Genomic DNA, 20,244 nt, shown 5'->3' with positions numbered 1-20,244 from the left:
CTGTTTTCAGCCTAATAAAAATGTTGTAAAAATACTTGTAAGCTTGAAAATCACACTAGCTATTCTTGTTTCAAATTCTGTTTAATATATTGTTCTGTATGATTTTATAATAAACAGATTACTCCTTGAACAGGAATTAAGAATAAAGCTGCCAGGAAGAGGTTTTGTTGTCAGAGTAGTTCCCGCCTCATGTTTTGTAAGAGATTTCATGGTCCCATTGTAAAGAGTAGATGATTTAAAACGTGTTCCCAAGATAAACTTTCCCATTGTCATTAATGAGGATGGATAATACTGAGTGACAAGTGCATTAGGAATGACACAGAAAGAGCTGTTAGATTTGTCAGAGCATATCACTTCAGGCAGTGACACTTGAGGACATTCTTTTTGTGGATATTTGGTTGATGGGGGAGGTCTGATTTAAAGATACCAAATTTGTGTTTGCTAATAGAATAATGTTTTGTGCAATGTATAGATATATATTTTCCAGTGTTTAGAAAATATTTAGGAGTTTATTTAGTTAAGTTCGTCCACATTTTAAGTTTATTCCGATTTCCTCCTAAGAAAGTCATCAAACTGTACAACCTTTAAATATTAAAAATTTCCACAAAATTACTTTTTTTCTTTTGAAGTTTTTTTTTTTTTTCTTGGACTGTCCAACTGAAGGAAAAATATTGAAAAATATATAAATTTAAAAAAATATTTTCCTGACTTATGACAGGGGACTCTTCTGTGTCACCTTGAGAACAAAGATTTTGAAATAACATAAACGTAATTTGTATTGTCTTTCTACATGTATTTTTCTTTAGAGAAACATGTTTTAAATATTGATCAATAAGCAAATAATATATGACTATTCTGGTATTTAAAGTATTTCCAAACTCTGGTAGGCCTCTCAATTTTGATTCTGAACATGCAACTGGTCACTTCTTCGCCTTGATTCATCTTTCATGCTGCCAACCAAATTTTGTCTCTGTGTACCTTTTTGACACTAATAATGACTGAGTCTCTGTTCATTGGAGTTCAAGATTTCCCAAGCGGCAGTTTGGACCTAGGATAAACTATCTATCATGATTGCATACCACTAATCTGTCTCAACCAAACCATCCTGTGACTGAAATTATATTTGACAGTTCACCTCTTCTTGATGAACCTGAGGTGAACGTAACTACAGACCATCCCTGGGAGGACATGTAACTACTCCATATGTTACGGAGGGTCCTTTTATTTGTGAAACAAGACTTACACTATGCCTGTAGCTGAAGAGATATTTCTTTCTCTCTCTCTCTCTTCCTGTGAGTGTGTCTCTCTTTCTCTGTCTCCCTGTCTCGCCCTAATTTTTCTAATTTTCATTAGAATTTCTTTTAAACACGTTCAACCATTAAAAGTACTATCTATAGGTTAGTTTTCCCATGTGTTAAAATGGCAAAGTCATTTTTAAAAATACTAATGCTTCCTATAACACTCTCTTACATATACCACAGTTGTCAAATATCAGAGATTTGCTCTTAGTATTTTCACTCATTCCTACATTTATCAGTTCTTGAAACATCTCAATTTTTATATTACAAAATACTTCTAAAAGATGTTGATTCTCTCATTTTAACATATAAATGTTTTCAGATTATTTTAAGGATTAAAAGTAGATTGAAAGAATGATAAATTGAACACTCATAGGAAATGCTATTATAATTTTTGATAAAGAGTCCTTATGTAGCCTTAATTATCATTTTTTACGATTACTATGTAGAATCTAGAGAAAATGGCTACCTGGTAAAATAAACTTATTTACTGCCTTATATCTTTTTTGTAAAAATATCTTTCTTTTGTAATCAGAAACTTCATCATTTTGAGATGATGAACAAGGAGATGTAAAGATTCACTGTTAATACCCTGGAAATAGAGAAATCTGATGTAATTTTCAAAATGTATATGGAGGGTTTAACAGTAAAGTTACTTACCATTAACAGCCAAATTGTTACCACTTACCATGGAGATAGTAAGTAAACAATACCTAAATTGGAAACAAAAAGCAAAAAACTGGGGATATTTAAACAAAGCCATTTGAATATTAAATGGAGTTTCAAAGACTACATCTAGAAGTCTGTTTATAAATGGAGTTTATTTTAGTCTCTCCTGGATTGGTGAAATGTGATTCTGTGATTCTCCCTAAAGATGTTCAGATGGCCTGAAAAGTTTTGCCCATGTAGTTCTGTTAGTTCATCAGAACAAGCATTCGATAAAATCACTCCTAACTGTCCTTTATTTTTAATTAAAGTTTATTATTCCTTTGGAAAAGTTGTTTTAGTATAAAGCAATATTTTATGAAATATTTTATGAAACACCAGGATAATCACTAAGCATTCTGCACAAAGTTTTTCTAAAACACCTAATGTCAAATAATCATCCACTTTATTTTGGAAATTTATGTAAATTAATTTGCTAGTATCACAGAGATAATTGTTTGGTCAATATAGTAAGTGAAACACCCTTATATTTTTGGATGCAATATAAATTATTTTTAACAAATGAGCTTCATCTGCTTTAACTTTTATTATCTTCTACAATGTTTTTATTTCAACTAATGGTTACCAGTAAGCTATGTAAGAGTTCAGTAACATCACTTAAAATATACCTGTGGCGGATTCGTTTTGATGTTTGGCAAAACTAATACAGTGTTTCAGGTTTAAAAATAAAATAAAATTTAAAAAAAAAGAAAAGAAAACTGAAAAGAAAAAAAAAAATAAGTATCCTGAAAAAAACTTTAGTAAACTGTTTATAATTTCCATAATTTTTAAACTCTGTAATTTCTACCACTGATTGTATAACATACTTCAAAGCCATATATCTGAAGAAAAGGAAGCACTATCAACGTATTAATTAATTAGTAAACTATTTATATGTGTTCTTTATTCCAAAAGTGATTAAATTGAAAAAGCCTAACTAATACACTGACTCTGATGTTAGGCGGGCTTAATTTTGTGCTAAATTTTAACTTAGGCAGTAAAATCTGTAATCCGTTTATCTTATCATAACTCCTCCCTTCTAATTATATGATCATTATTATACAATGCATCTGCATATTTTTTAAAATAAAATTGCCTCCATTTTTCCCATAAGCATCTATTTTCTAATCAAAAGAGTGGATATTACATTGCTTCACAGTAAATACTCAAAAAATTTTTAAATGATAATTCATAGTTATGATTTGTTAAAGTAATTGCTTCATTTGAAAAGTAGAACTTGTTTATTTTAAATTCAAACAGCAAGTATATTAAGATATTTAAATATGTAGTATTTAAATAATTATGCTTTTTGTTTAGGGCTTTAATCTTTTTTTTAAGCACTTTTTAAAATATACTTTTATGCCTAAGCATGAAAAATGTGATAAGAAAAGACAGTAAAGTGGTCATGCCTTTTAGTAAATATAAAATTATATAAAATTATCTTGGAAAATGCCTTAATGCCATCACATAAGACAAAATCACTGTGCTCTTAAGACTATTTTTAGTAAAATGATTGGCAACACTCAAGTCACATGTTTGTATCAAGAAGGAATAATTATTTCCCACTGAAATAATATTCATCACATTTGCTTTAGAAATTGGGATAAAATTTCCTTTGGGTGTGGGATTGGTATATGTTTGTGGGAATGTTTAAGATACCCTGAATCGATGAAACAGTTATTTCAATATAATGTATTTACTGGGTCAGTTGAAGTTTTGAGGACTAATTACCTGGAAGGCAAGATCATCCATAAGTTTTTCTTAATTATTCAGTAAATGTTTATGAAAATACTTTTAGTCTAGTTTGGTGCTTTTTATCAAAATACATGTCCTTAAAATTTGGTGTCTGGCCATCTCTCTAGCCTCATCTCCTGTCTTAGCTCCAAGTTGCAGCCAAACTCTCAATTGGAGTCCCTACGTTCTCCCACTCTGTCTCTTCCAGGTTTTTTGTTGATGCCAAAAATATTCTCCACTTTCCTCCAAGCATTCTTGCCAGATTAGTCTTAAGATTCACCCTTCAATCCTTGAAATGGATGTCACTTCTTCTAAAATGTCTTTCCTAATTCTCCAAGATCAAGTTTAGGTAGCCTCGCTCTGTATTCCCTGAATATCTTCTATAATTATCTCTACTAAAATAGCACTTATAATATTATTTTAATTTCCTGCTTCCTTGATGTCTCTCTATCATACTGTGAGAAAGAAAAAGAAAAAGTTGCTCAGTCATGTACAACTCTTTGCGACCCCGTGGACTGTAGCCTGCCAGGCTCCTCTGTCCATGGGATTTTCCAGGCAAGAATACTGGAGTGAGTTGCCGTAAGCTGGTGACAAAAGCTGTGTCATGTTCTTATTCACTTATGCATCCACAGCAGCAAACTCAGGATCTAAGACATAACAGATGTTTAGTAAATATTTGTTGAATGGAAAGCTAATAATGTGTTGAACTATTAAATATCTGACTACATTGCTTTTTTTAAAAACTGTTGTAACAAGATTTAACATAAGATCTACCCTCTTAATAAAATTTTAAGCATACAGTACATTATTGTTGACTGTAGGTGTAGTTATACCCTGACCAACTGTGGTGTTTTTTGGTCTGACCTGGGTCTTCGTTGCTGTGTGCAGGCTTTCTCAAGATGCAGTGAGCGGGAGCCACTCTCTAATGGCAGTGTTTGGGCTTCTTAACGTGGCTTCTTATGTTGCAGAGCACTAGCTCTAGGGCACATGGGCGCAGCAGTTGTGGCACCATGCTTCGTTACCCCACTGCAAGACATGTGGGATCTTCCCAGACCAGGGATCAAACTCGCATTCCCTGCATCAGCAGGCAGATTCGTTACCGCTGGACCACCAGGGAAATCCCTGAGTACATCTTTAATTAGATCTCTGGATAAGTCTGAGTTGACTGCTCTTGGAAAAGAGCACTAGTAATCAATTCTCAATGCCCAAATGCAGGGTAACCCTTACCCTGCCATAGTAACTGTACCAAACTGTTTTAATTTTCCCTAATTACCCAACTGTTTCATGTTGTTATGGTTAGAATACTCCCTATCACCTGAAGTTTTAAAAAAAAAAAAAATAACACCTAACTCAATCTTTCCTTCTTGATAAAGGTTTTGCTACCTCCTTCTCCATTCCATTCCCTGCCAGTATATTGACTTCTTTCTAAATCTTTGGCTTACTTAAACTCACCATTTTAATGAGAAACCATGTTGTTTGATTCCCTAATACTGTATCAAATGATTTTAATTTTAATGTGTGTGTGTGTGTTTAGCTCATCTATATTCTAGCTTTTCCTCTTACCTTTACAGACATGTTGTAGAGATTCAGTATGGCTACCTATCAGGATGACTAATTAAAGCCAAACCAACTGAGCATTTAAAATGCACCCTTGAAATAGAGGGGAGGTGCCAAGTTGATAACATCTTGATAACGCTGGATAGTAATATCCCATGGGCTTTCGTTTTCATTGTTCCCAGTCAATTGACATTTATATCTATTATCACTTGAGTGAAACATGATTAATTATTTTATGATAATGTGAAGCATTCTTTAAAATTCAGTTTGGAAATGTTGTTTCCTGGCCATCTTCTTCGACCACTCCTTTAGAGGATTTGGAGCCAGTGTGCTATTTAGGAAGATGATTTTTTCCTTCCAATTTATTATATACTAAGCCTCCTTGTTTTCCAAATAGAAAATTCCTACTTTCTCCAAGAGTAATAATTTTATGCTACAGATATCAAAGATAACGACAAAAATGTCACATTGTGATTCTATCTCCATGATGCTTCAGAATCATACAAAGTGAAAAATTCAAGCAAAGAAAGCCTTTTGCTTTTTCTACTGGTGTCAAGAGCCATGTTTCTTGAGGTTTTTTTACCTCTAAATTGGGCATTAAAATATCTATTTTTATGTCATAAGTTGTGATTATATCTTGAAATTTTATTCATAAAATATTTCCCCCAAATCACTCTTTTTCGTGAACTTACTTTTTTCCTATCCAAGAAATAGGAATTGTAGTTCTCACTTTTTAATTAACTCCTAGCTATTTTAGTTGGAGATTTATTGCCTTAATCCATATCTAATGTGTTTATCACTTAGGAAACATTTTTTTTTAATGGGTTAGTAATTTTGTATAGTGCTGTAATTATATCCCTCATCAGGATAATTATGTAAAAGTAAATAAAGGTAGGGCTAAGATAATACCTAATTTAGGATGCCTTTCAAATGTATAATGCTTATAATTAAAGATTTCAAACAGAAAGTAAAGGGCCTTGGTTTCCTTACACATCAGCCTAATTTTCAAAATAAAACCATAAAGTTAGCTGAATAGTTTCTTTATTTACACATTTACACATTGAATCACAACTGTCCACTTAGAAGATTTTTGTTAAAAAAAATTGTTAATGTGTCTTTACACTAAAACAGAACTTAAAAGATTAATTTTATGGCTCATGTAACCTACAAGGTTGAGAGCAGTTATAATTTTAACTGGCCTAGTGCCATTAGAAAGTATTTAAGATTTATAGTAGGAAGTATGTAATTATTCATTTTATATTACTTAAACAGTTGGACGAACCATTACATGTCATCAGTCATTAAAAGTAAAAATGATGCATCATACATGATTTCAGAGACAATGCAGTATAATCACTTATTAAGACATAAATAAGATATTTTGTCTTACATTTTCCCACTTTCCTGTTTTTTTCAGTTGGACTAAAAGAAAACCTAGTCTAGCCTAGCCTGGCACCTAATAACCCCCACAAACACATATGCATATTTAAAATGCAGATAACTAAATACAGATTCTCCAAAACACAGATCTTCACAACAGCCTTTCTTATGGCACATTGGGTTCCCCAGTGAATAATGGCTGCAGCATCTCAAGACAGAAAGCAACAACTAGACTTACTTGTGAAGTGACTGTGAAAACCGCTTCTCTTTCCTGACTGTGCTACATACAGAATTCCATGAACCGCTGAAGTAGTCGCGTGACTTATGGTTTAGCTGCTGGCAGCGAAGAATAGGCTTTCAAGCTCTAGGTCCTCTACACTATTACCAGTCTCTCACTCCTGAGAACTTCATTTTTAAGCAGGGACTGGCTCTTTGCTGTGCAGTATTCATCTTTGTTTTTCTGGGACAACAAAGCAGGTGGGTCCTCAGGGGCAGCAGAGTGAGGCTGATGGCTGTAAATGGTGTACTCTGGGTCTGAGGGGTCAGAAAACTAGATACTCTGTAGGTCACTCATGGCCTTCACCAGCCACTCAACTGGGCCCAGTTTTAAGTAATTAATGGGATGGCGCCACCGTGAGTGTACCCTGTACTCGTTGCATGCTTCAATAAAGGACTTCTCCGTTATAGCAGTTTCTAATTGTAGCCGTTTCTAAGTTGTTCTGTTATATTGAAGTTGTATCAGTTTCAAAAATGTGTGCCATCATTAGGGACTTTGAAGTCTTTTGTTGAAAGGGGATTTTTGTCATAAAGCATTTGGTTTAAGTGGTGTTTTTTCTGTTACTGTGAAAAACCTACATATAACTGTGACATACGTGATCCTCAGATGTGACATAAAAGTTAATTCACACATGTGAATTAAAGTTATTGAGCCTATGTGAGTTAAAAATAATAATTCAATAAAACAGCGATCATATGCACAATTCATTTAGTGTACAATTCTAATAACATGCTCCCAAATGGCTTTCATATGAACTGACGACGTTCTGTTAAGTGTGGATGAGTAAAACCCCCAAATTAACAAAACTATCATAGGACAGTAGTTTTTCATGAGATCTCAGTTGCCATGTGTTTGATGCATAAGCTCTAATCTGCATTATCAGTCATCCGTAACAAACTCTACTACTTTAATTATCAAAACTTCCTATATGAATTATTTAAAAGAAAATACCAGAAAATGTTTAGACAAGCCAAGTATGTTTGGGATTTATACTGTGCAGTATAATATGCTAGTATTTACTTCTTGCTTCTTTTGATTAAGCATCCAATGAGATGCTAATTAGCTCGTTGTTGCTCTAATAGGACTGGAGAAGGGTTTTGTAGAGATGCTATTATACTACAACGTATTATTTAACATTGCCTTTGATGTAAGAAATGTAGATATAACCATGAAAGCAAACCAAAGTCTGGTATTTAGAGATATCCAGAATGGATGATACCATTAGCAATTCATCAGTCTGTTTATTTCGTTGGAGAAAGTAAAGTCAGTGGTATTGTTTTTTTTAATATTAATAAATAATACAATAAGATCTGGTTAGAATTTCTTCAAATTTCTATTTAATAGATGATTTAATACAACATTATTTAATAACCTTTTAGAACATTTTAAACATTGTAGGGAACTTTATTTAATAAAGGATTCATACCAGGATATTAAAAACATGTTGTTCACTTACTAAATATGGGGGAAAAATTGCCTCTGAGTTGGTATGTTAAATTGCTTGCATGCTTTTGGCATTTTAATAAGAAAACCTTTAAATGTGATGTTCTCAGTCATCACTGTGTCTTTGGTTGACACATTTTCTTTAATAAAAGATAGAAAATGGGAAAACATATTTCTGTCTAATTTGAATAGAGGCCTATTTTATGAGTATATTTGGAAAGCTATGCCAAAACACTTGATATGGAAAGGAAAGTAATTTCTAAGGCTGTTAATATGACTGACCTACCCCAACCATTTTTCTTCATTTTGTCAGCTATGCATTTCAGAATTGGAAATAAGTGGAGCTAAAACATTCTTCCCTGTAGCATTGGGGTCTTCACATAGGCCTGTTTGAAAAATGCCAGGGCATGGTTCTTCCCTCAAACATGAAGATACTCACAAAATTATGCATGATTTATTCAGGAACAAGAATCCTGAAACAGTTACATTTATGAACTGAATTAACATTCTGTTCATACTACTAAATAAAAACTGAATGTTACATCTTTATATGCTATCAGTAATGTCTTCATCAATTGAGATTTCTAGAATATAGTTTAAAAAAAAAAAAAAGCACCTGGGATTGTAAGCTAAATTAGGTGATAGGTGTATTTGTAATGATGTGGCAGTAATGAAGCTTTGAAAATTACTGAAGATAAATGGCTGGTAATTGCTGTAACCCTCTTTTTCCTATTTTATTGCTAATCCTACAAAAAGGTAATTGTTTATCCATCTGGTTTCCTTAGCATATAAATTCTTTGCAAGCAGGAAAAATCATCACAGTCAAATAGAAGTGAAGAATTGGGGGCAGGGGAGGGAATAGATTGTGATAGATTGAATGGCCAGAGTTCCTGCCCTTGGGAGTCATGAGAAGGTTATGTGATATAGCAGTTAATATATTTATGCTTTTAAACATGTACTTATTAAGCACACGTAATGTTAACATTACAATGTGAGCACTGTGGGCCATGCAAGCACTACGTATTTTCTGTTCTCACTTTACCTCTCAGGCACTTCACTGTGAAAGGTATAGAAGTCCCGCCTCTCTGAAAATACTGTAGTCATATCATCCTTTTCAGGTGATTAGAGAAGTTTTATTTTTTCCCTCAAATTAAAAAAAAAAAGCACTATTTTCCCAACATTCAGTCTGTTGACTCTGTCTTTGAAATATATTCATAATTAAACCAACTTTCACCAGCTCCAATGCTACCATTCGGTCTCAGTGCAAGCCACCATCATGTTTTGCCTGGACTATTGTTTAGCCTCCCAAATAGAAACTTCCTTTTAACCCTGAGTGCTGAGCCACTTCAGTCATGGCCGACTCTGCAACCCTATGGACTATAACTCGCCAGGCTCCTCGGTCCATGGGATTCTCCAGGCAAGAGTACTCAAGTGGGTTGCCATGCCCTCTTCCAGAGGATCTTCCCGACCTAGGGATTGAACCCTTGTCTCTTATGTTTCCTTCTTTGGCAGGAGGGTTCTTTAACCCTGACCTCCTTCAAGTCTTTTGTTCTTTTTTTTTTTTTTTTTTTTTTTTACAGCAGTAGAAAGGATGATTCTTTTAAAACATAAGACAGATTGTGTCATATTTCTGCTCAAAATTCCCTATCAATTCTCGATCTTGCTGAAAAGTCCTTTAGTGTTCACCAAGAAGACCGTATTGACCTGGCTGCCTTAACTCTCAGATCTCACCTTTTAGCCCTCTCCCATAACTTGCTCTGATTCAGCCACACTGGCCTGTTGCTTGAACATGCCAAGCCTCAGGGCCTTTGCAGTTCCCTTTGCCTGAAATGTACTTCTCTCAGATCTTTTCATAGCCACCTTCCTCCCCCTTCATATATGAAAATAACACCTTCGTAATGTTTTCCTGACTGTCCGTTTCAGAGTCACAGTTTACCATTCAGTTTACCACAGTTTACAATTCTGCCTTTCCCAATCACTTCTAGTCTGTGTTTTCCTGTAGCACTCATCACCTTCTAATCTGCTACATAAGTTTCTTATTTATTATGTTCATCTTCTATCTTCCTGTACTAGGATGTAAGTTTCACAAGAATAAGGATTTGTTCTTATTCTGTTCTGCTTAGAACAGTCTGACACATGATAAATGAAGTGAAAGTTGCTCAATCGTGTTCAACTCTTTGCAACCCCATGGACTGTACAGTCCATGGAATTCTCTAGGCTAGAATTCTGGAGTGGGTAGCCTTTCCCTTCTCCAGGGGATCTTCCCAGCCCAGGGAATGAACCCAGGTCTCCCGCATTGCAGGCAGATTCTTTACCAGCTGAGCCACCAGGGAAGCCCAAGAATACTGGAGTGGGTAGCCTTTCCCTTCTCCAAGGGATCTTCCCAGCCCAGGGATTGAACCCAGGTCTCCCACATTGCAGGTGGATTCTTTACCAGCTGAGCTACCAGGGAAGCCCAAGAATACTGGAGTGGGTAGCCAATCCCTTCTCCAGCAGATCTGCTCCATCCAGGAATTCAACCAGGGTCTCCTGCACTACAGGCAGATTCTTAACCAACTGAGCTATCAGGGAAACCCAGCACATGATAACGTAACGTGCTCAGTAAATATTCTGAAATTAATATGTTTGTGTGTCTCAGCTTATCTCAATTTATCTGTTTTCTTATTTTCTTCCCTTTTGTATTAAAATTATACGTAAGTCTGAATTTGGAAGCTTATACTAGTACTAATCATGGGATCATTTATTGAGTGCTTAATAGTGTCAGACATTGTACTAAGCACATTAACTGTATTATCTCATTTAATCCCCACAACTCAGAGTCAAATGAGAAGGTTTAGAGAGGTCAAGTCACTTGCCCAGGGTAACATGTAAGGTGAACTAAGCTCCAATTCAACCCACAACAAAGGCGTGTCCTTCTTTGTAGCTGTTGGGTTAAGGACATCTTTAGCAAGTTTTATTCAGTATCAATGTTTACTAAAAAAAAAAAATTAAAAAAAAACAGCTTGGCTCAAACAATCAACTGAATACTAATATGCCTAACGTACAGGAGACAGGGATCAAGACCATGCCCATGGAAACAAAATGCAAAAAGGCAAAATGGCTGTGTGGGGAGGCCTTACAAAGAGCTGTGAAAAGAAAAGAAGCGAAAAGCAAAGGAGAAAAGGAAAGATATAAGCATCTGAATGCAGAGTTCCAAAGAATAGCAAGAAGAGATAAGAAAGCCTTCCTTCAGCGATCAATGCAAAGAAATAGAGGAAAACAACAGAATGGGAAAGACTAGAGATCTCTTCGAGAAAATCAGAGATACAAAGGGAACATTTCATGCAAAGATGGGCTTGATAAAGGACAGAAATGGTATGGACCTAACCAAAGCAGAAGATATTAACAAGAGGTGGCAAGAATTCACAGAAGAACTGTACAAAAAAGATCTTCATGACCCAGATAATCATGATGGTGTGATCACTCATCTGGAGCCAGACATCCCAGAATGTGAAGTCAAGTGGGCCTTAGAAAGCATCACTATGAACAAAGCTAGTGGAGGTGATGGCATTCCAGTTGAGCTATTTCAAATCCTGAAAGATGAAGCTGTGAAAGTGCTGCACTCAATATGCCAGCAAATTTGGAAAACTCAGCAGTGGCCACAGGACTGGAAAAGGTCAGTTTTCATTCCAATCCCAAAGAAAGGCAATGCCAAAGAATGCTCAAACTACCGCACAATTGCACTCATCTCACACACTAGTAAAGTAATGCTCAAAATTCTCCAAGCCAGGCTTCAGCAATACGTGAACCGTGAACTTCCTGATGTTCAAGCTGGTTTTAGAAAAGGCAGAGGAACCAGAGATCAAATTGCCAACATCCTCTGGATCATGGAAAAAGCAAGAGAGTTCCAGAAAAACATCTATTTCTGCTTTATTGGCTATGCCAAAGCCTTTGACTGTGTGGATCACAATAAACTGTGGAAAATTCTTCAAGAGATGGGAATACCAGACCACCTGACCTGCCTCTTGAGAAATCTGTATGCAGGTCAGGAAGCAACAGTTAGAACTGGACATGGAACAAGAGACTGGTTCCAAATAGGGAAAGGAGTACGTCAAGGCTGTATATTGTCACCCTGCTTATTTAACTTATGTGCAGAGTACATCATGAGCAACACTGGACTGGAAGAAACACAAGCTGGAATCAAGATTGCCTGGAGAAATATCAGTAACCTCAGATATGCAGATGACACCACCCTTATGGCAGAAAGTGAAGAGGAACTAAAAAGCCTCTTGATGAAAGTGCAAGAGGAGAGTGGAAAAGTTGGCTTAAAGCTCAACATTCAGAAAACGAAGATCATGGCATCCGGTCCCATCACTTCATGGGAAATAGATGGGGAAACAGGGGAAACAGTGTCAGACTTTATTTTTTTGGGCTCCAAAACACTGCAGATGGTGACTGCAGCCATGAAATTAAAAGATGCTTACTCCTTGGAAGGAAAGTTATGACCAACCTAGATAGCATATTCAAAAGCAGAGATATTACTTTGCCAACAAAGGTTCGTCTAGTCAAGGCTATGGTTTTTCCTGTGGTCATGTATGGATGTAAGAGTTGGACTGTGAAGAAGGCTGAGCACCGAAGAATGGATGCTTTTGCACTGTGGTGTTGGAGAAGACTCTTGAGAGTCCCTTGGACTGCAAGGAGATCCAACCAGTCCATTCTGAAGGAGATCAGCCCTTGGGATTTCTTTGGAGGGAATGATGCTAAAGCTGAAACTCCAGTTTTTGGCCACCTCATGCGAAGAGTTGACTCACTGGAAAAGACTCTGATGCTGGGAGGGATTGGGGGCAGGAGGAGAAGGGGACGAAAGAGGATGAGATGGCTGGATGGCATCACTAACTCGATGGACGTGAGTCTGAGTGAACTCCGGGAGTTGGTGATGGACAGGGAGGCCTGGCGTGCTACGATTCGTGGGGTCGCAAAGAGTCAGACACGACTGAGCTACTGAACTGAACTGAATGTCATTCCTTCTTTTTAATTAGCTACATGTTGTCGTTGTTCTTCAGTCACTAAGTGATGTCTGACTCTTTGCGACCCCATGGACTGTAGCGTGCCAGGCCTCCCTGTCCCTCACTATCTCCATGTCCATTGAGTCAGTGGTGCCATCTAACCATCTCATCCTCTGCTGCCCCCTTCTCCTTTTGCCTTCAGCCTTTCCCAGCATCAGGTTCTTTTCTAATGAGTCAGCTCTTCACATCAGGTGACCACAGTATTGGAACTTCAGCTTCAGCAGCAGTCCTTCCAGTGAATATTAAGGATTGATTTCCTTTAGGATTGACTGGTTTGATCTCCTTTAAGTCCAGGGGACTCTCAAGAGTCTTCTCCAGGAGCTAATTTATCAGAGATAAATTCTGACTTTAGAATTTTATAACTCCAAGTGATAGAAATATAATATTCCTTTTAGATTGAAGGGAGAATATATTTATGATATCAGGTATAATATATCCTTGAAGAAGACTTGGAAATAATTCATTCCAAAATGATCATATAAGTTGGGCATTGAGTAATTTGAATCTGCCCAAGAAAAAAGGGACTAGAAGAAGAGGTATAAAAAGTGGGGTAATACGTAGTGGCATCAAAAGGATCTCATTGTTCATATGTTTTTGGTTTGAGTAATCTCTAAACTCACTTTTTAAGCCATGTTCTCCATATACATTTTTAAACTAACATATAAAATTTTACATTAATGTTTAATTTAAACATAATCCAACTTAGATTTTTTCATTCATGGACCATGCTTTTGAAGTTGTACTTTAAAAGTCATTGCCAACCCAGTGTCATCTGAATTTTCTTCTGTGATATCTTCTAGGGTTTTTAGGTTTACATTTTGCATTTAGGTCTATGATTAATTTTTAATTACTTATTGTAAATGGTGTAATATCAACGTCTAGATTCATTTTTTTGCATGTGGATATATATTTGTTCCAGCACTATTTGTTAGAAAGACTATCCTTTCTTCATTGAATTACACTTGCAGCTTCCCTGGTGGGTCAGACGGTAAAGCGTCTGTCTGCAATGCAGGAGACCTGGGTTCGATCCCTGGGTTGGGAAGATCCCCTGGAGAAGGAAATGGCAGCCCACTCCAGTATTCTTGCCTGGAAAATCCCATGGATGGCGGAGCCTGGTGAGCATCCAGGGGGTTGCAAAGAGTCGGACACGACTGAGCGACTTCACTTTCACTTTCTTTGTCAAAGATAAATTGACTACATTTGTGTGGGTCTCTTTCTGGGCCCTTTAGTCTGTTCTGTTGGTCTTCTTGTCTTTTCTTTGACCAGTAACACACTGTCTTGATTATTGTGTATGGCTTAAGAGTAAGTCTTAAAGTCTGGTAGTTTGCTAGAGATCCATAGCAATTATCACAGACTCAGTGGCTGAAACAATCGAATTTTATTTTTCTCACAGTTCTGGAGACCAGAAATCCAAGATCAAGGTGTCGGCAGAGCTGGTTTTTCCAAGGCCATTTTCTTTAGCTTGTGGCTTACCCTCTTCTTCCTGTGTCTTCCTGTGGTCTTCCCTCTTCTGTGTGCATATCTGTGTCCACATTTCTTCTTGTAAGGACACCAGTCATATTGGAACCGTGGCTTCTCTGGTGGTTCAGTGGTAGAGAATCCACCTTTAATGCGGGAGATGCAGGCTCAATCCCTAGGTCTGGAAGATCCTCTGGAGAAGAAAATGGCAACTCACTCCAGTATTTTTGCCTGGGAAATCCCATGGACAGAAGAGCCTGGCGGGCTACAGTCCATGGGGTTGCAACAGAGTTGAACATGACTTACTGGCTCAACAACAGCAACAATAATCAAAAAATACGCAGCATGGACATACCTGTTTTAACCTGTGGGTAAATTTTATTGATATAATCTCTAGATATCAGTACAGCCTATCTCATTAATAACAGAGTTAATCAGTTTTCAACTTACATTTTTATAAAAATGCAGAATCACATATTTAACTTTAGGGTTTGTGGGTGTTATTTTTTAATTTGACTTTGTGTCATTTGGGGACAGGCTAGAATAATATTTCAGGCTTTCCTCCTTCTGAGACATATATCCAAACTGAGATGAAAGAAGTGTTTTTAATTCATCTAGTAGACACATATAACTGTGCTTGGTTTACACTGTAAGGAGGTATTTGGGACGGCAGCAGAAACAGGGTTTGATTTGTTAGGTACACACCCTTTACATTACTCGTATCATATAAAATTGTTTATAAGCATGGGTACCATAATGTAGTAAACTTAGCCTGAATCAGTTCAGAAAAATATTTAGAAGCCTGCTATTATAAAGCAAGTAAGTAAACTATTATTATTACACCATAAAAATGAATACAGTAGTAGAAGGGATTAGCAAATATGCTGAAAATCAAGTCAAAGCTTTCTAAGTATAGTAAGAAGCACAGGATACTAAAAATGCTCATACACGAGAGAGATGCTGCATCTCTTTGAAAGCAAATTAGAAGACTGAAAGGGAAGGTAACACTTGTGATCTAGAAGAATCTGGAGAGAAAATCTATCAGGAACTGGCTCAGATACATACTAAAGTAAACTAAATAGAGCACCGTATTTCAACCAGAACAAGTCTGGAGGAAGACAGCTGCTGGTGTTGGTTCAGCGGATCTATAATGTTAAGCTCACATTTCTGTGACTTTCTGAAACTTATCTCCATGCTTGTTGCCTCATGATCACAGGATGGTGGCTGCAGCTCCAGCTAGTCTGTAGTCGAGCAGGAAGAAGGCATTGAGAGACTTTTCTGTCTTCTTTTCCTTGTTTCTAAAAGATTTAAGAGTAATTGAACTCACTATAGTAAAAACAATAAATGATTTATTATACAAAGTCATGTGCCTATAATATTTCTTGTTCCTCCTTAGTTAGGAACTAATGCTATGCATGTAGAGCAACCAAGATAATTCACTGTCTTTATGGGATTAAAGTACTGATAATTGGTCCAGGACAATAGGAGTAAACCAGGGCTTGCTGGTGTGACTAAGGGAATAATTCTGTTTCTGCCTAGAGTCTTCTGAGGGCTCCCACATTGTTCTTGCCCCAGGTGGTCAGCTTTGCAAGAGGATGTCAGTGTCTCTCTTGAGGGATGAATAGACTGAACCAGCTTTGCTTGTAAGCCCCAGGAATAGCTGCATATGCCTTAGTTCTCTGCCTCCACCAGCCATGCTCACTGTCATTGGCCTCCCTGTGGCCACATGCTCCCTGTGTATCTTCAGCTTAAGGCTGTATTTTCTCTCCTCCGTATGGTCCTGAGGAAGGAGGGCTGAGGGAAACTTAAAGTCCCCCTTTGTGGGAAAAGTCTTTTGCCTGCTTTAACTGGGAGCAACAAATCCCACATTTACATAGCACTATAATCTTCACAGAGTAACACCAATAGCAATCTCCCAGGAGACCTCAACTCAGAACACTCTTACTGAATCACATGGTGCCCAGGCTTATACTGTTTAATTTTGAACATTTACAAAGCTTTAAGGACATTATTACACTGAAGTATTTTATTCCGATATGGAATTTTGTGTTCTTATCCCTGTTTGTATCAGATATCTTTTTTTTCACCCCACATATATTTTAAATGATCTCTTCTCTGAGATATCCACTAACCTCTATCAGTTCTCTTACAGCCTCTCTAAATACTCCTTTTTTCACTTTCTCTGGGTGTTTTTCCTCTTTTTATCCCCCAAAGATGACAATGATGGTTAATGAATGTTAACCCCAACAATGAATGTTATTATTCATTAAATATTTATTATATTCAATGAATATTAACAATGAATATTTAAACCCAACAATAACCATGACTTAACAAGTACTTATAAGTGCTGGGCACTGCATGAATTACACATAATAACTCACTGAACTCTTCACAGCCTTATAGAGTTAGTTCCATGACTATCCCTGTCTTCTATATGAGAGGTGCAGAAAGGTGCACAGGGAGCTCTGTTCGGTGTTAGTGGCAGCCTGGATAGGAGGGAGTTTGGCGGAGAATGGATACATGTATATGTATGGCTGAGTCCCTTTACTGTTCACCTGAAACTATCACAACATTGTTAGCCGGCTATACTGCAATACAAAATAAAAAGGTTAATTTCAAAAAACATTGTAAATCAACCATACTTCAATAACAGTAAATTTTAAAAAATAACTTACTTATAGTCACACAAAAACAGAATCGGGTTTCTAGCCTGGATACTCTTAAGTCCAAATGCATGTGTTCTTAACCTCTAATGATTGTTCCTGGCCTCTAGAAGCTCCTCCTCTTAGTGACTCCCTCTTGCCTTCTCTTCCCTACCTAATTCCAGGGCCAGTTCAGTCTCGTTGATTTCATCAGTCTACCATTAGGTTTGGATACCCTAGTGTCACCAGCTAAAATCTTGCAGGCTTGGCGGTCTCTGTGACCCAGCAATGTAGGCATCAGCATGCCTTATCCAACTATGCAACAGTTTCAATAGAGATCCTGACAAATCTGGCCTTCCCTGGTGGCTCAGACGGTAAAGCATCTGCCTGCAATGCAGGAGACCTGGGTTCAATCCCTGGGTCTGGCAGATCCCCTGGAGAAGGAAATGGCAACCCACTCCAGTACTCTTGCCTGGAAAATTCCATGGACAGAGGAGCCTTGTAGGCTACAGTCTACGGGGTCGCAAAGAGTCGGACACAACAGCGACTTCACTTCACTTCACTTCATTGACAAATCTAAGAGATGCTATACATGAAGAGTTGATAGTACTGTACTTGATGTTTGCCAAGATTTGAAAGATGAAAGAAGGAGAAGAATCATAAGTAAACTGCTCTTAAGACTGTAAGATTAGCAGTCCATTAATAAGAATTTAAGTACTTATTTGTCTTTCCCACTAGCTGCTGAAGTTAAAAAGATACAGAAGCAGAAATTCTGGTAACTCTGTCTTGATCACACCAATTCCACTTGCATGATATTTTCTTTCCTTGAGAGTCTATGTACATATTCAGAGCACATATCATTTCTTACCCACTTCCTAAACCTGACCTGACAGCTGTATCCTCTATTGACCTCTCTCTCTCTCTCTCTCTGTCCCCCTCTCTCTTCTCTCCCTCCGTCCCTCCCTCTCTCCACTTACTATTTTCTCTGTTACTTATAAAATTAATACTTTTCTATTTATTGTTCAGTTGTCTCATTTTTGTACATTTTGTACACTGCTATCTAGCTCAATTTGATTAGATATGTGTAAAAATTCCTACTGTGTGCCAGGCCCGTTGTGAGTATACAGATGTTTGTTAACAGCCCCTACCCGTGAAGAGCTCATAGACTAGTAGAAGAAACTGATATATAAACAAATAACCATAATAGAAATTTATTGATATAAAAATAGAGTTAGGTATAAATTGCTATGTAAAGACTAATAATGGGGTAATTCTAGTAGTAGTTAAACCATCTCCAGGAAAGGCTACATAAAAAACATATTTGAGTATAACTTGAGAGTCATTTGGATTGTAAAATATTTATATCCTCCTCACTTTCTATTTTCATTATATTCATTTTGACACTTCTTGTCTGTTAAACTGTAAATTCTTCAAGGTCAGGAGTTATATGTTCAAAGCCATTGTTTCATCCATAATACCATAATATTTCACTGAATAAGTATATTTGGTGCTAACCAAGTATTTATATTCATATAAATGAACATTTATTTCTATTTCCTAATCTCTCTTCTTCCACCAGATCCCAACTGGTCAGCATACATTTTTGTATTTTAATATCCCATTTTATTTAATATAACATTAACTATGTAGTATATTTTTAGAACATCTTATTTTACTTACAAACGTGTAGTTTCTTTCTATGTCATATCTTGTAAGTAAGCATTGAGATATTTGCTCTTTAACCCTTTATGAGCTTTTATGGTATCTTCTGTAAGCATGATAAAAATGCAAAACTTATGGGTCTTTTCTCTTGTATACTATATGGAAAATTCTCAAGTTTATTATTTTCTTCTAGCAAGTCAAAATAGCTGAGATTTCAAATTGATTTAAAAAATGCTTAATAGCCATGTTTAACTACTGTAATGTTAAAGTTACAAACTGGAAAATTGAATATTATGAATCTTACTTCAGAACAGAATAAAATAGGCTCAAGATCTCCTAAATTTCATGGAATAACACTGAGGTTTATTTTATAAACATTTAAACCCGTCCTTATTTTTTGCTAATTCCAAGGCCAAGAACATTTTAAGATTAAAGCTTCAAATGAATTAAAATCATCTTAAAGTATAGTAAAATTATTTGCCAAATATCTGTTTGAGAATCTGCTATATGAGGAGGCACTGGTGATGCAGAAATGAATAAGACATTATTTCTATTTTAAGGAGCTCACTATTTAATAATTAAAGGGATTTGTCCAATCTGTATTACAGGGTAAATTCAGTTGAGTAAATGCACTTGGCTAAATATGAATTTCAAAATTGATCAGAAGTAGAAAAGTCCTCTGTCAAAGACTTTAACTCAGTTCACCATTTCAGAAGCACAGTTGCTTACACATAGTATTAATAGGTACTAAGTAAATATTTATTAAGTATCTTAAATGCAAACATATTTACTGTAATTAAATACAAATATCTGAGTTTTTCATTAAGACTTCAGTTTAAACAAGGATAAGGGAAGGAAATTGCCCCCAAGAGAGGGCCATATCATAATGTTATTTCCAGAAGGAATGCTTTTGGATTCTCTCCCACGAGTAATGGGGAGACTTTTAAGTGTAATCCCTTTTATTTATGAATTACTGATGAGGGTTATGTTTTTAAAATATCACTTTAGGTGCAGTATGAAAAGATAAATTGGAAGGGATG

General features: G+C 36.3%; 1 protein-coding gene and 1 long non-coding RNA gene across 2 annotated transcripts in view; one reads left to right on the top strand and one right to left on the bottom strand.

Moving 5' to 3' along the window:
- ELP4 (elongator acetyltransferase complex subunit 4) overlaps nt 1–20,244 on the top strand; it is a 244,308-nt gene that overhangs the window by 129,562 nt on the left and 94,502 nt on the right. The window lies entirely within an intron of this gene.
- The window catches only part of LOC123329735, an 83,896-nt gene continuing 78,605 nt past the window's right edge, over nt 14,954–20,244 (bottom strand). The window contains exons 2-3 of the long non-coding RNA XR_006545279.1: nt 16,061–16,195; nt 14,954–15,090 (exon numbers count right to left, since the gene is read on the bottom strand). This is a non-coding gene — a long non-coding RNA (uncharacterized LOC123329735). The remainder of the gene's footprint in view (nt 15,091–16,060; nt 16,196–20,244) is intronic.

The sequence above is a fragment of the Bubalus bubalis genome, chromosome 16 (genome assembly GCF_019923935.1).
Source record: "Bubalus bubalis isolate 160015118507 breed Murrah chromosome 16, NDDB_SH_1, whole genome shotgun sequence".
In the NCBI taxonomy this organism is placed as follows: Eukaryota; Metazoa; Chordata; class Mammalia; order Artiodactyla; family Bovidae; genus Bubalus; species Bubalus bubalis.
Note: the sequence above shows the minus strand (reverse complement) of the source record. Positions and strands in the feature narration are given on the sequence as shown.